This window comes from Artibeus jamaicensis, unplaced genomic scaffold (assembly GCF_021234435.1).
Source record: "Artibeus jamaicensis isolate MK-2021 breed Jamaican fruit bat unplaced genomic scaffold, CSHL_Jam_final scaffold_537, whole genome shotgun sequence".
NCBI lineage: Eukaryota > Metazoa > Chordata > Mammalia > Chiroptera > Phyllostomidae > Artibeus > Artibeus jamaicensis.
In genome coordinates, this window is record NW_026522047.1 from 26,543,707 (window position 1) to 26,557,428 (window position 13,722).

Here is a 13,722-nt window from a genome sequence, read left to right on the forward strand (position 1 = left end):
TAATAGAAGATCTTTTTAAATGCTTGCATGTACATCCTAAAGAACTCTATACCCTAACTCTGCATAAATTGGAAGAAAATAACAAATGGGCAACTGAAAAAAATAAAAAGAAAGCCCAGAGAAATCATACCTTATTTCCCAGGAATATGTATAGTTATATGAATAGATGATTAAGAAAATATTTTCTAGATTCTGCCAAGATGGAGGCGTAGGTGGAAGCACTGTACCTTCTCGAACAACCAAGTTTAAAAACAACAAAGTTTTAGCAATAAAAATGCAGCCAAACCACAGAAAATTGAACTATACAGAAGTCTGACAACAACGAACCCTTCAGCCAAACCAGTAAGATGGGAAGAGCCAGCAGCAAAGCGGGGTCAGACAGGAAAAATCCACTGGACCAACCTGTGCACGCAACCCAGGTGCGCCAGCAGCTGTGGGCAGATACCAGGTGTGGAGTAGCAGGCGGACCCACTGAGGGTGGAAGGTGGTAGTCTCACTGAGGGCTGACCACGGTCACACATTCCCGTGCAGATAAACCGGTGAAGGAGTGAGCTGTGAGACAGACTGTGCAGGCCCCAGTGGCGGGAAGCAGCAGAGGGGAGCGCCATTGTCCGTCTCTGACCCGCCCCCACATACAGCGTCACAAACCAGCGACCTGGGTGGCCCCGCCCTGGAGAACACCTCCTCATAGATAACAAGCATGAACAGATCAAAACATGGCTCAAGAACAACTCAGAGCCCCACAGCCCATAAATCTAAGTGATGAAGAAATAGCCAAACTTTCAGATGCACAGTTCAAAACAGTGGTGATCAGGATGCTCACACAACTGGTTGCTTTTAGTCCCAAATTAGAGGAACATATAAAGGCTAAACTAATCGAAATGAATGGCAATGCACAGGAAACCAATAGTAATGGAAAGAAAACTGGGACTCAAATCAAAGGAGTGGACCAGAAAGAGGAAAAAAATGACCAAACAAAAAAGGATAAAGAAACAAGAATTCAAAATAATGAGGAGAGAGGCTTAGGTACCTTCAGGACATCTTTAAATGTTCCAACATTCAAATTATAGGGATACCAGAAGGGGAATAAGAACAGCCAAGAGTGGAAAACTTGTTTGAACAAATAATAAAGGAGAACTTCAGGGAAATAGACTTCCAGGAAATCCAGGAAGCTCATAGAGTCCCAAAGAAGTTGGACCCAAGAAAGAACCCACCAAGGCACATCATCATTACATTAGCCAAGATTAAAATGAAGGAGAGAATCCTAGAAACAGCAAGAGATAAGGGGACAGTCACCTACAAAGGAGTTCCCATCAGACTGTCAGCAGATTTCTCAAAAGAGACCTTACAGGCAAGAAGGGGCTGGAAAGAAGTATTCCAAGTCATGAAATTCAAAGACCTACAACCAAGATTGCTCTATCCAGCAAAGCTTTCATTTAGAATGGAAGGACAGATAAAGTGCTTCTCAGATAAGATCAAATTCAAGGAGTTTGTCATCACCAAGTCCTTATTATATGAAATGTTAAAGGGACTTACCTAAGAAAAGAAGATAAAAAAGATAATCAGTGAAAGAACAGCAAACTCACAGTTATTAAGTACCACACCTAAAACAAAAGCAAACTAAGAGGACAGCTAGATCAGGAGCAAAACCATAGAAATGAAGATCACATGAAGGGTTAGCAACAGGGGAATGGGAAAAGGAGAAGGGGAGAGAAGGTACAGAAAATAAGTAGCATAGACGGTAGGTAAAAAATAGATAGGAGGAAGGCAAGAATAGTATGGGAAATATAGAATCTAAAGAACTTGATACTTGAAAAATAACTAAATAAAATTAATTAAAAAAAGAACTTGAGACACACGTGGTCATAAACTAAAGGGAGGGAATGGTGGGAGAGGGGGTGTGCAGGGTGGAGGGGAATGGAGAGGGGGATAAAACAAATGTAATGGCATAATCAATAAATATATTTTTTAAAAAAGAAAATATTTTCTAGAAGATACCCACTCCTAAAAACCTTTCATATGAGCAGGCAAAAATAATTAGCTTCTTTTGGCATGTTTGTTTAGTCATATGCACACATATACATGTATATATAAATATATATGTATATATATATACAATATCCTTAATGTCTTTTTGTACAAATATGTCTTGGGTATATGCTCTTTTCCAGGAATAAATGATATTTTTCAAAGTAAAACTGAATTTTTTATCTCCTTAAAGGAAAAAATAATGGAACTTGAAATAGCTATATTATATTTTATTTTTTGTAAAAGACAAAAACCAAAACCAAAACATAAAACCTTTACAGTCCTGGCTCACCCAAGGTAACTTATTATACACATAAGATTCCTATTACAGAGGTAAGTGCGCTGTGGATCCTCATGCAATGCATTTCTATTCACTTAACCCTGGGTCACATCGAGTAATTTGGTTGGTTAACTGGTCTCCAACCTGCCACCCTAAACTATATATCTAATATGTAAATAATATCCTGTAGACATTGAAATTAAGAACAATCTGACAGTAACCATAGGGAAGGTGGGAGAGGATAGTGAGGGAGGGAAGGGGGAAGGGTTTTCAGAAATTACTGTAAAGGACACATGGACAAAACCAAGGGGGAAGGGGTGGAAGCAAGGGAGGGAGGTGGGTTTGGCTAGGGTGGGGGGTAAATGCAGACAACTGTAATTGAACAACAAGAAAATAATTTTAAAAAATAAAAGAAAATATATAGGAAAAAATTAATATCTTGTAGAGTATTTACTATTTTTAAATGAGATATATTTGCCTGCTTTGAAAAATTTTACATTTATCATTGTACATATTCAGAAGTCAAACTGTTCTAAAAGGCACTTACATTTTTCTATATTTGTTCTGTATCCTTTCCGTTTTAGCTCTGTAAATACTTTGTGAGTTAGTCCAGTGTCATGATTTACACAAATTAAGTGCAAAGTAGGTACTCAGTAAAATCTTAACATTGTCTGAAGGATTTAGACATCTTTCTAAAACAGACTGCTACATTATGTACATCTCTTGTTATGTACCCAATCTTTTTTGAACTCTTGAATAAAGCTTCTGTCAAAATGTATAATATTTACATAAAATACAGAAATTTGACTTTAAAATAATATATATATACATGGAAAAGAGGAATCCCAAGATTAATTTAGAGAGACGTAGTAAGACATGAATGACAGGAACAGATGAGTATTTTTACAGCATAATTTGAAGAAGCCCGCAAAGTCAAAGAAATAGCTACAATTCTGAAAATTGCATGACAGGACTTTTCCAAATGACAGTGAGTAGGCAAGTCAAAAAGTAAACAAGAATATTCTATTTAGGAAAGGAGTAGGAGAATTGTATATTATAACAAATGGTTGGATAACAACACAAGTGGTTAAATGAAGTGGCGTCAAAACTCATCTAAAAAGAAAGTGGTGTCAAAAGTCATCTAAATATTAGTGTGTTACACCTGAGAATAAATTCTGGATTTATCAACAAAATGGCCATGAGGATGAAAGAAAGGAGTTAAAAGCAAAGAGAAGTAACCTACAGGGGTGTCCAACTGCGGCCCATGGGCAGCATAAGGCTTGGGAATAGCTACAAATGCAGCCCAGTACAAAATCATAAACTTACTTAAAACATCATGAAATTTTTTTGTGATCACATGTCGCAATGTATATACTAAGTGGCCCAAGATTACTCTTCTTCTTCCAGCGTGGTCCAGAGGTGCTGAAAAGTTGTACTCCCCTGCCTAGCTGTAATTTAAAAATTGGTGATTTTAAAAGAACATACTAAAAAACTTCCATATATATATATTTTTTTAATTGCAATGGAAATGACATAGCGCGTGATCAAACCAGTGCACACTTCAAGGACATTTAGTTCACTCATGAGTGTGAAACCACAACCACTCTCTGGTTTCAACCTCATTCATCACCCAGAAAACGCCCCTCACTCCTTGGTAACCACTAATCTTTCTGTCTCTATGAATTGGCCTATTCCGGGTACAACATACAAAAGGAATCCATGTAATATGTGATGCTTTTGTACCTGGCTTCAGAAGAGGAGAAATCATAATTTAAACTAAAGTAGATTCAGGAAATTTAAAGAATATTTTTAGAGTACGGTCTCTGACGAAAATAACCGGAGTGAACTTTTCCTCCATTTCATTGTATGTTTATCTTAGCTAACTTTTATTTTTAAATAATCAGTGTGATTTATCAACTAGAAATACATTTGTCACACACATAATTTAAATAGCCTGTGCAGGGATTATAATGAGGGGAAGAATGTGATAACAGACCCGAATCAGTTCATCATCTTCCTAACAGGTCTATGGAGTACTTTGGGATAACATACTAAAAATAAATGCCCATCAAACTATAGAATGGCAACCATATAAATTGGGCTCATTTTAAGTTATTTAATACCTATTCACAAATAAACATTTATTTCCCTCTTGCATATGACTTAGACAGTATCTGTTGCAAACAACTCTTCTAAAGACACAGTACTTCCATACACATCCCCATGGGCCAAAGCAAGAAAAATACAGTGTTTTTGCCTGAGACTGCTTCTGAGAATTTAACTATGGAGAAAGAGTGAATACTATCAGAGTTCTGACCCAACACCCCTGCAGTGGCTTTTTTGTGGCCACTTGTGAGTGTGTTCGCATTGAATGCACAAGAAGTTGGAAATGATTTTCCAAGCTACTGCTTTGTACAGCGTTGAGAAAAACCAACTGTATTTGCTTACCATGCTGAGAATTCAAACTCAGAGACATTCGGTGTCACTATTACTATATAAAATTGGGTATAAAATTTAAAATTGGTTTCATACACTGATAAATTATAACTTTTCTGTTAAATTATAGTTTTTTGTTAAGTATACTTATTAAAGCATAAGAATACTAAAATTTTGTATATCAGTTTTAAAAATAAATAAATGAATGAATGAATAAGTGAATGAATAAAGAAATGTATATGGTGGGCATAAAGGCTGCCATAAGAGGTTTTCAGGTTAATTAAGGATTCAACTATCATTAATTAAAGACTATTATTATGTCTATGGCTGAATGTCCTTACTCATGAAAATATCTTTTGTTAGGAAGGTTTTCTCTTTTTCCCCAAATAGTTTGACTTGCTTGAATATCAAGTTCTTATTTTTCAACTTACATTTAAAATTCCATATATTCCTTAATGCATTTCCTCCTCTGTAGCACTGACCCTTCCTTTTCTAGGCTTCTTTCTGTCCTGTCATGGGTTTTTTTTCCATTTATAGACCTCTATATGTTCCATTTAAGATTGAAATTTATGTCTTTAAATATAAGCTTCATGTTCTGAAAACCACATAAGAATAGGCATGTTGTTTACTGCTTCCATCCCAGTGATTTTTCCAGAAAATGGCTCATCATTGGTACCCATGTATCTGTGGTAATGATCACAATATGTGACAGAATAAAAAGGCACATTGGAAAGTGTTGTTATAAAGTGCTACATACTTAATAGGAGTCTGTAGGATTTTTACAAAGTAATTACTGTATAAATGTTTCACAATTACTTTTCATCTTTGGATCTAAGTTAGTACTTTTCTCTCCCCCATTGACTTATGTCTTTGAAATTCATTCTGAACTCTGGAAAATTTCACTAGAGATATTCTTTCTTTCATCTGCTTTTTAAGAGAGTTGTTTGAGGTGATTCTCTGGTCCTTATTTAATTACCAAAATGTTTTCAGAAATGAAGGTCAAGGATTGTTCTACTTTCATTTAAAGCTTCGCAGAAAATTTACAAGGTCTGGCATAAATAAATTCCCTCTTTTATCACAAAATATTTTATTACAAAATTGCAAGCATGTAATTCTGTAACATAACAATGTCACACTCGAGCACACCAAATGACTTTTTAGGTGAAATGTCCAAACTGATGTCCATCTCATGTGAGACATTCACGTGCCCGACAAGCCACTCGGAAATCAGCCTTACCTCTATGGCACCCTGTGTGTTTCTCCATACACAGTCCTCATTCAGGTCATGATGTCAACTGTGGAGGCTTTTCATGTGCTCGTTTGATGAGTGTTAAGGAATGAGAAATTAGAAGAATTTGCTTTCATTTTGTTTTCCTAATCATTAGTGATTTAGTGTGTTATTAAAAGGTAAGGTAGAATAAATGGGAAATGGAATTAACACCATTTGTTTGATCCTTCTTATGGCAAATACATTCATATTTTTAAAGATTGTATTTATTTATTATTAGAGGGGAAGGGAAGGAGAGAGGGAGAGAAATATCAATGTATGGTTGCCTCTCGTGCATCCCATGGTGGGAACTGGCATGTGCCCTGACTGGGAATCGAAGCAGGATCCTTTGGTTTGCAGGTCTGTGCTCAATCCACTGAGCTATACCAGCCAGGGCCACATTCATATTTCGTCTATAAAATTTTGATATGCATGTATTAATATAATATTTATACAAATGCATTAATAGCAAATTTAACATTAAGCTATTCTCTTCTAATTTCTAATAAATAAATTACAATAGCCATGTTTCACTGAAAATGTGTGTGTACTTAATGATTCATCTCTATCCCTCATGCAGTTGAAGATAGAGTTGATTTTGCCAAAATTAAATATTTGTTGCTATCAGACTGCATTTCCTCAAATAAAAATAATAGAGCTTAATAATGTTCATCATAAACAATTTTTTACCATTAAATAATTTTCTAAGAAATTCAAAAGTTATTTTTCTTAACCATAATAATACAGTCTAAGTGAAGTCTTACAAAATTGTTCATTTCCATTTTCTTTTTTTTTATGCCCAACTAGCTTATCTGATGGAATGGATTTTCTTCACTGAAATTTCACTCAAAAGGATTGTTAAAATCTTTTCTTAAGACAATAATCCTTATGGCACAGTGTTTGAAAATCTAACCCCTAAAAGATTGACGGCAAATATTATACAAATCAAGAACAAAGAATGATTGTGATGATAAAATATTCCATCAAAGACCTTTAGTAGTGCTGAGTTAACAATAAAAATCTTCGGTAAGCATAGCTTTCTGACATATTTAATTCACCCTAATAGCATGAAAGGTCAATTGAAATACAGTACCTCTCCACAAAAACTACATGAAATTATTATTTTGATCTCCTATGTATTTTTCTTGCCACCAAAGTCACACAGCGGGATCACGGTAAATATGTTACACTTGACCTTTTTCTTTTGTGTCCACCTAGACCAGCAGTTGGCAAACTATAGCTTGTGGACAAAATTCCACCCAACACTCATTTCTGTAAATAGTTTTATTGAAACATGGTCACACCCACTCACCTATCACTGTCAAAACTGTTTGCACTTTATTTATTTATTATTTTTTAGATATATTTTATTTATTATGCTATTACAGTTATCCCATTTTTCTCTCCCCTTCAGTCTCCTCTGCCTTGCAGCCCCCCTCCCACCATCATTCCCTCCCCTTAGTTCATGTCCATGGATCATACATATGAATTCTTTGGCTTCTCCATTTCCCTTACTATTCTTAACCTCCCCCTGTCTATTTTGTACCTACCATTTATGCTTCTTATTCCCTATAACTTTTCCCCCATTCTCCTCTCTCCTCCTCCCTGCTGAATGAGAGATTTAAGTGCATACAACTGAAACCATATATAACCTACAATGTCAAAAATAAGCATTTTAGGGTCCTTTATTTCAAGAAAAGTTCCTAATTCAATTTAGACTGTTCATAAGCATAATTTTGAAATTAAAAAGTGTATATATAACCAAAAACAAAGTTTAATCTTTCAACATGTATAATTCCAGAAAAGAAGTAAAATATTTTAAATGCTTTATTTATTTATCTTAAAATATTTTGCAATTTTAAAACTGAGTTGTTTTAATTTTTTTTTGTTTTTCTTATTGGGTAGCTAAATTTGTTGTAATAGTCTATCATTTTATTCACATTGGAAAGTGACATTTGCATTGTTTTGTTGAAAATTTACTTTTTTTCAGGGAATAATCTATTTGAGGTTTGAAGAGTTAATGGGCTGATGTGGAAAAAACATTATTAACAGTTAGGAACTTGCAGTTTAGATTTATGCTATTTATAGTAATGCTTATTACTTAATGCTGTAAATTACTTAATACTGTAAATTACTTAATGTTGTAAATTACTTAAATGCTACACAAAATATCTTCCTCCATTTAATAATCAATATTGAGTTAGAAAAAATCAACTTACCATAAATAATAAAAATTTCTCATGCCCAAAGATGTTTTTGTTAATGATATAATTTAAATTACTATTGTAATAAATACATTATTTTTAATATTTGCAGAATAAATTTCAAACTCCATTTACAATTTTGAGAATGCTCTCTTAAGGATTTAAGAATATGGGACCACAATAACTAGAGAACAATGATTATCTCATAGAAACTACGAGAAATAGGGCAGAAGTCACAGGCAAGTGGGTGGAAACAATCACACACTCTTCTTTCCTTCAGTTCATTTCAATACAGTAATGTTGATAAAGAACCCATTAATGTCAGAAACTGCATTAAATGTTTGAGATGTAGAGATTAATAAATCACATTCCATGACTACCAGGAGCTCTTGCTGTGTTTTAAATATGAGAAATTGGCTTCCATTGTACTCATTTGTTGTATCATAACAAGTGTATGGATAATACTGTATTCTGGAATATATGACAGCAGAGAGCTTGATGACTCAAAAAAAATGATTGCCAATATTCAGTATTCATTTAATTTAATTTAAATCCTGTAATACGTCAAGCAGGGTGATAGCCACTAAGGTTAGAAGTTTGAGCAAAACAACACAAGTGAATTTTTCTTGGAAATTTGAGCTTATTAAGAAAAATAGGTTTGATCAAATATCAATGAAATATTTATAAGTAGAAACTGTAAAAATTCCATAATCCTCATTTTATGGATACCCTTTTAACTACTTTAAATATAGAGAAATTCAACTACCTAAGATTTCTTTGACTTCAAAACTGCCAGTAATTGTATTATCCCTTCTATATCTGAGCTCTTGTTTCAGCATGTGATGCACAAAAAAAAAAAAAAAAGCTTGAACTTCTTTGATATCTGCATTAAATATAGAAGAAGAAAGGGAAGAAAATAGACCCCCAAATTTTGGAACATTTGTGAATAAGGTAGTGTTGGGTCAATATTTGTGAATATGTGGAAAAGTTGTAGACCTCTGTGCATATACCTAGGCATTATGATTCTTAAAATACACTTTAGTTTTCCATTCATGAACAACCACAGACCACTTTATCTCGTATTTATAAAACATAAATATGATTTTTGTCCTTTTCTACATTTTATATACTCATCAATTCTCCTTTTCTCTTTTCTTCTTCATTTTATCAAGAAAACCATCTTATTTTGATATTTTCACGTGCAAACACATTAATTTATGAGATAGACTAATGACAACAACCTAAGCTCATGACATATTCCTATAGAGTATGTTCCTTTCTGAATGGAATTCTGTTGCCAACTATCAAGTTTACAAAGCTTCCATTCCTATAACTTCCAGATGTAGAAAATACCCTGTTCTGCGATGTGTGATAGAGAAAGCTTAATACTTATATGACTAGATTTCAATCATTCTTCACACTTATTTGAACTAATTTGGACATGCATAACTCTCTGAAAGCCTTGATATTTAGTATATAAACAATTATTAGCAGAGAACAAATGTCTCCTTACAACCCTTTCTCTGACTTGATGAAGTTCCAGCTCCCTGGTCTTTCTGATGCATTGACAACTGGAATGCAAGGTTCACCAGAGACATAAAACCACATGCTGGAAGCAGAATTGTGGGATTTCCATCAGCCTCAGGCAATTAGAAATTCTTCCAAGCAAATAGCTGGCCAGCACAATCAAGAATCTGTTCTCTGGTAGCATCTGGGAAAAGAACTGATCCTGGTTTAGTTTCCTCAGAACCCATATAAAGCAGACACTTCCTAGTATCATGGTAATATTTTTGTGGTGCTCCAAAGCCAAAATAAATATTTAATAGTACCATGTATTATGTTTTTATGCTCACACAACTTAATGAGTATTTATGCCCTAACAATTTCATATCTGTTTGGCAAACTCTGGAATCCAGTTAGACACTGACATCTTGATTTCCAGTTTCACATTGATTTTCATGGGACACTTGCTTTTTATTACAGCAATAGCTGAAAACCTAGCTTTATAAAGATATGACAAAGGCATTGCATCTAAGACTATAAGTTATAACAGTGAAGAAAAAGTGATAAAATTTATGTCCTAATAGAGCTTACATCTTACTGTTTATGGGCAGATTTAAAAAAAACAGAAAATAAAATTTTAAGGTAAATATTAAATTAGAAGGAGACAGATACCATTAAGATAGGTATGGGAGAGGCGGGGATGAGTAGAATACAGAGTATAATTTTAAATGGTCCAGTCCAAAAAGGCTTTTGAGTATGGGACATTCTGACTTTAAAAAAAAAAAAAAGAAAGATTGAATTGTTTCATCAAGAGTGCCCTAGACAGGGAAAAAAATAAGAGAAAGTCCTCGAAGTATCTATTAATCTGCCTGCTAAATGAATTCAAAAAGCATCAAGAGAGTCTGTGTGACTGTTGGTGAGTGAGCATGTGTGGAAGGAGGGATGGGGGATACATTACAAAAGGCCTCAGTGTTCAGTGTAAGGACTACGGTTTCCATCCTGATGACAAAGGAACCACTGAAGTGTCTTCCATAGAGAAGTGAGGTTATGTAACCCATAGCTAACCTGGATCACTTGACTCCTCTACTTAGGCTAGAATTTATATGAAAAAGTAGAAAGACCAGTTAACATAATACTGCAATCCAAGCTAGTTTGTGACCTCTTGTAAGAGGATAATAGTAATGCATGGAGATAAATTGTTTTTTATTCGTAATATAATTGTAACTGGAGCTAATATGGTGGATAAATTAAATTTATTTCTTTTAAGGTAACAGAAACAAAGGATTGAAAAATATTTCCAAAGTTTTCCATGTGAACTACTAGAGGGATTTAGGAGGAGTCAGTTAGGAAGAAAGATTGAGTTTGCTACAAAAGGTTACAAGATAGAGATTTTACTAAATATCCAAGTATCATCTCATATCTGCATTATAGATATAAGAAAATTCATTAATTAAAGCAAACAGTTCCCATTACTTAATGTTCCAAATAAGTATCAACACTCATATGCAACTTAGGCAAAGGCCAAAAAAAAAATACCTGTTTTACACACTCTATTTTGGACTATAAGACTCACCTTTTAACCATATTTTTTGCTTCAAATTTTTTTTCCATACCCTAAGATGCACCTAGGTTTTAGAGGAGGAAAATAGGAAAAGAATTTTGAAGCAAAAAGTACAGTAAAAAAAAAGTGTGTCTTATAGTCCGAAAATATGGTACTCAGTGTATCTAATTATACCCTGGTGGAAAGACTGATAATCCATATTGACCTATGCAAGTAGTTAAACCCACATAAAAGCAAAGAAACTACAACCAATCTTGCAACCATTCTGAGTAGTTCTGCAAAGTCATCGATGTATATACATACACATATCACATTTTCAACAGAATCATTCTAAACCCTGGCAGTGGCATTGCCTGTAAATGGTTTTGAGTATCACATGTGTATTACAGTTAAAATAAGAGAAATTTAATCCCACATCTTTACTCAAAGGACACTAGTGTTTTTTTTTAAGTTCATCCCATTACAAAAGCATACTTGAAACCTGTAGAATTGAGGATTACACATTAAAAAAAGAAAGAAAGAAAGAAAAAGAACCTTCGTCATAAGCTTATCAGGAAATGAAAAATTTAAATACCTCTTGATGTATTTTCTAGTCTAGAGTATGTGGTCTGTGGCTTCTAATTCACAGCAGGAAATTCAGGCCAGTGTTAGAGAAGAGGCAAAATCATCAGATAATGAGAAGACTGAATGGGCCAGTTAATTTATTCTAGTAACTAACAATATTGAAATGGGGACTGTGGAATCCCCTACTGGGAGTGCAGTGCATGAGAAGAGGCCCTGCCTACAACTATTTTGCAAACACTCAGAAGATTTTACAGGTGGGCTGTGCACAAGGGCCATGAGATCCATCTGTACAGTCGAATGAGTGCACTGGTTCTAGGAATGTCAGCTTGGCTTCAGACGAAGGAAACACACTGCTGGGTGATGTGTTGTCACTTCTAAAACCATTACCTATTCCTAAGTAGTGTAAAAACAAGACAAAAGGTAAATGACCTTTAGAAGAGATTAATTAAACTGAGTGAGACGAAATCTCTGCCATCTGGATAAAATAAAGCAAAAATTAAATTTTCTGTTTTTCTATGAGAAGAAAATGCCTGCCCACATGCCAGACTGTCATGTGCTGCCAGTGACCTCCACTCTGTCCTACACACACTTCTCAGAAACAAGGCAACACACACTTTAATACGCGTGTCTTTTAATTATACACATATATGCATAGTCAAGGGTACTAGTAGATAACATTTAGAATTTTAATTTAAAATAAAATTTTTAAATTAAATCTTTCAAAAGATATTTATGATAATGTCTAACACATTTATTTTACCTTTTTAAATTAAATGTTATGAAGAACTAAGTTATTTGCCTATAGACAAGGTCACAAAGATAGTAATTGTTTTGTGAAGATTAAGTAATTTTTCATCTACTTAGTTACATTCCTTTTTTAAGATTTTATTTATTTATTTTTTAGAGAGGGGAAGAGAGGAAGAGAGAGAGGGAGAGAAACATCGATGTGTAATTGCCTGTTGTGCACCACCTACTGGGGACGTGGTCCGCAACCCAAGTTGCCCCCTGACTGGGCATCGAACCAGTGACCCTTTGATTCACAAGCCAGTACTCGACCACTGAGCCACAACAGCCAGGATTGTTTACTTACTTTCTTTAAAAACATTAGCCATTAATTACTTCAATATAGTAATAGTTCACATACCTACAGTCAAATATATATTACCACAGAACTAATATACTATTGATCAAATGTCCAGGTTTAAAAAGAGGTACATTTTAATTTGATTTCTTAAAAAAAACTGTTGATATTAAAAAAATTTTAGTGAACTATGTCAATCAGACGTTAGCAGAAAAAAATCCATGAATCTATACTGAGATCTATAAATGAGTAAATAAATGAATAAGAAGAAAATGAACAAATACCCTGTATAGATGAATTCCAAAAAAATGTACATAGATATTCTACCCAAAAGGAGAAGGAGCAAAAATCCCTGGATTGGGCTGCATATAGTGACTTCACTACAAAGAGAGTCATATAGAAAGAAAGAAAAGGGACAACATAAAAGAAGGAAAACCTAACAAACTCGATTTCAGCCAAGTAATCAAGATCAGCATCAACACTTCTAAACCTTGGTGGTAGGGGATCTTTAACTTGATGTGATAAAAATGGCATTTTGTCTCTGTGATCTTCCTCCCCAAAACACACAATCCCAGTTTTATCATGAGAAACGAATCATACACATTCCAATACAGGAGCTTCCTACAATCTACCTAACCAGGTTTCTTAGAAACTATCCAAAAGAAGGAAAGTCTGTGAAAATGTCACAGCCAAGAGAAGCTTAAGGAGACAACTAAATGCGACTCAGTACCCTGGACAGGAGCACAGCTGAATATACAGGGGCCTGTCAGGGTGTATGGAATCCAAGGAGATCTGGGT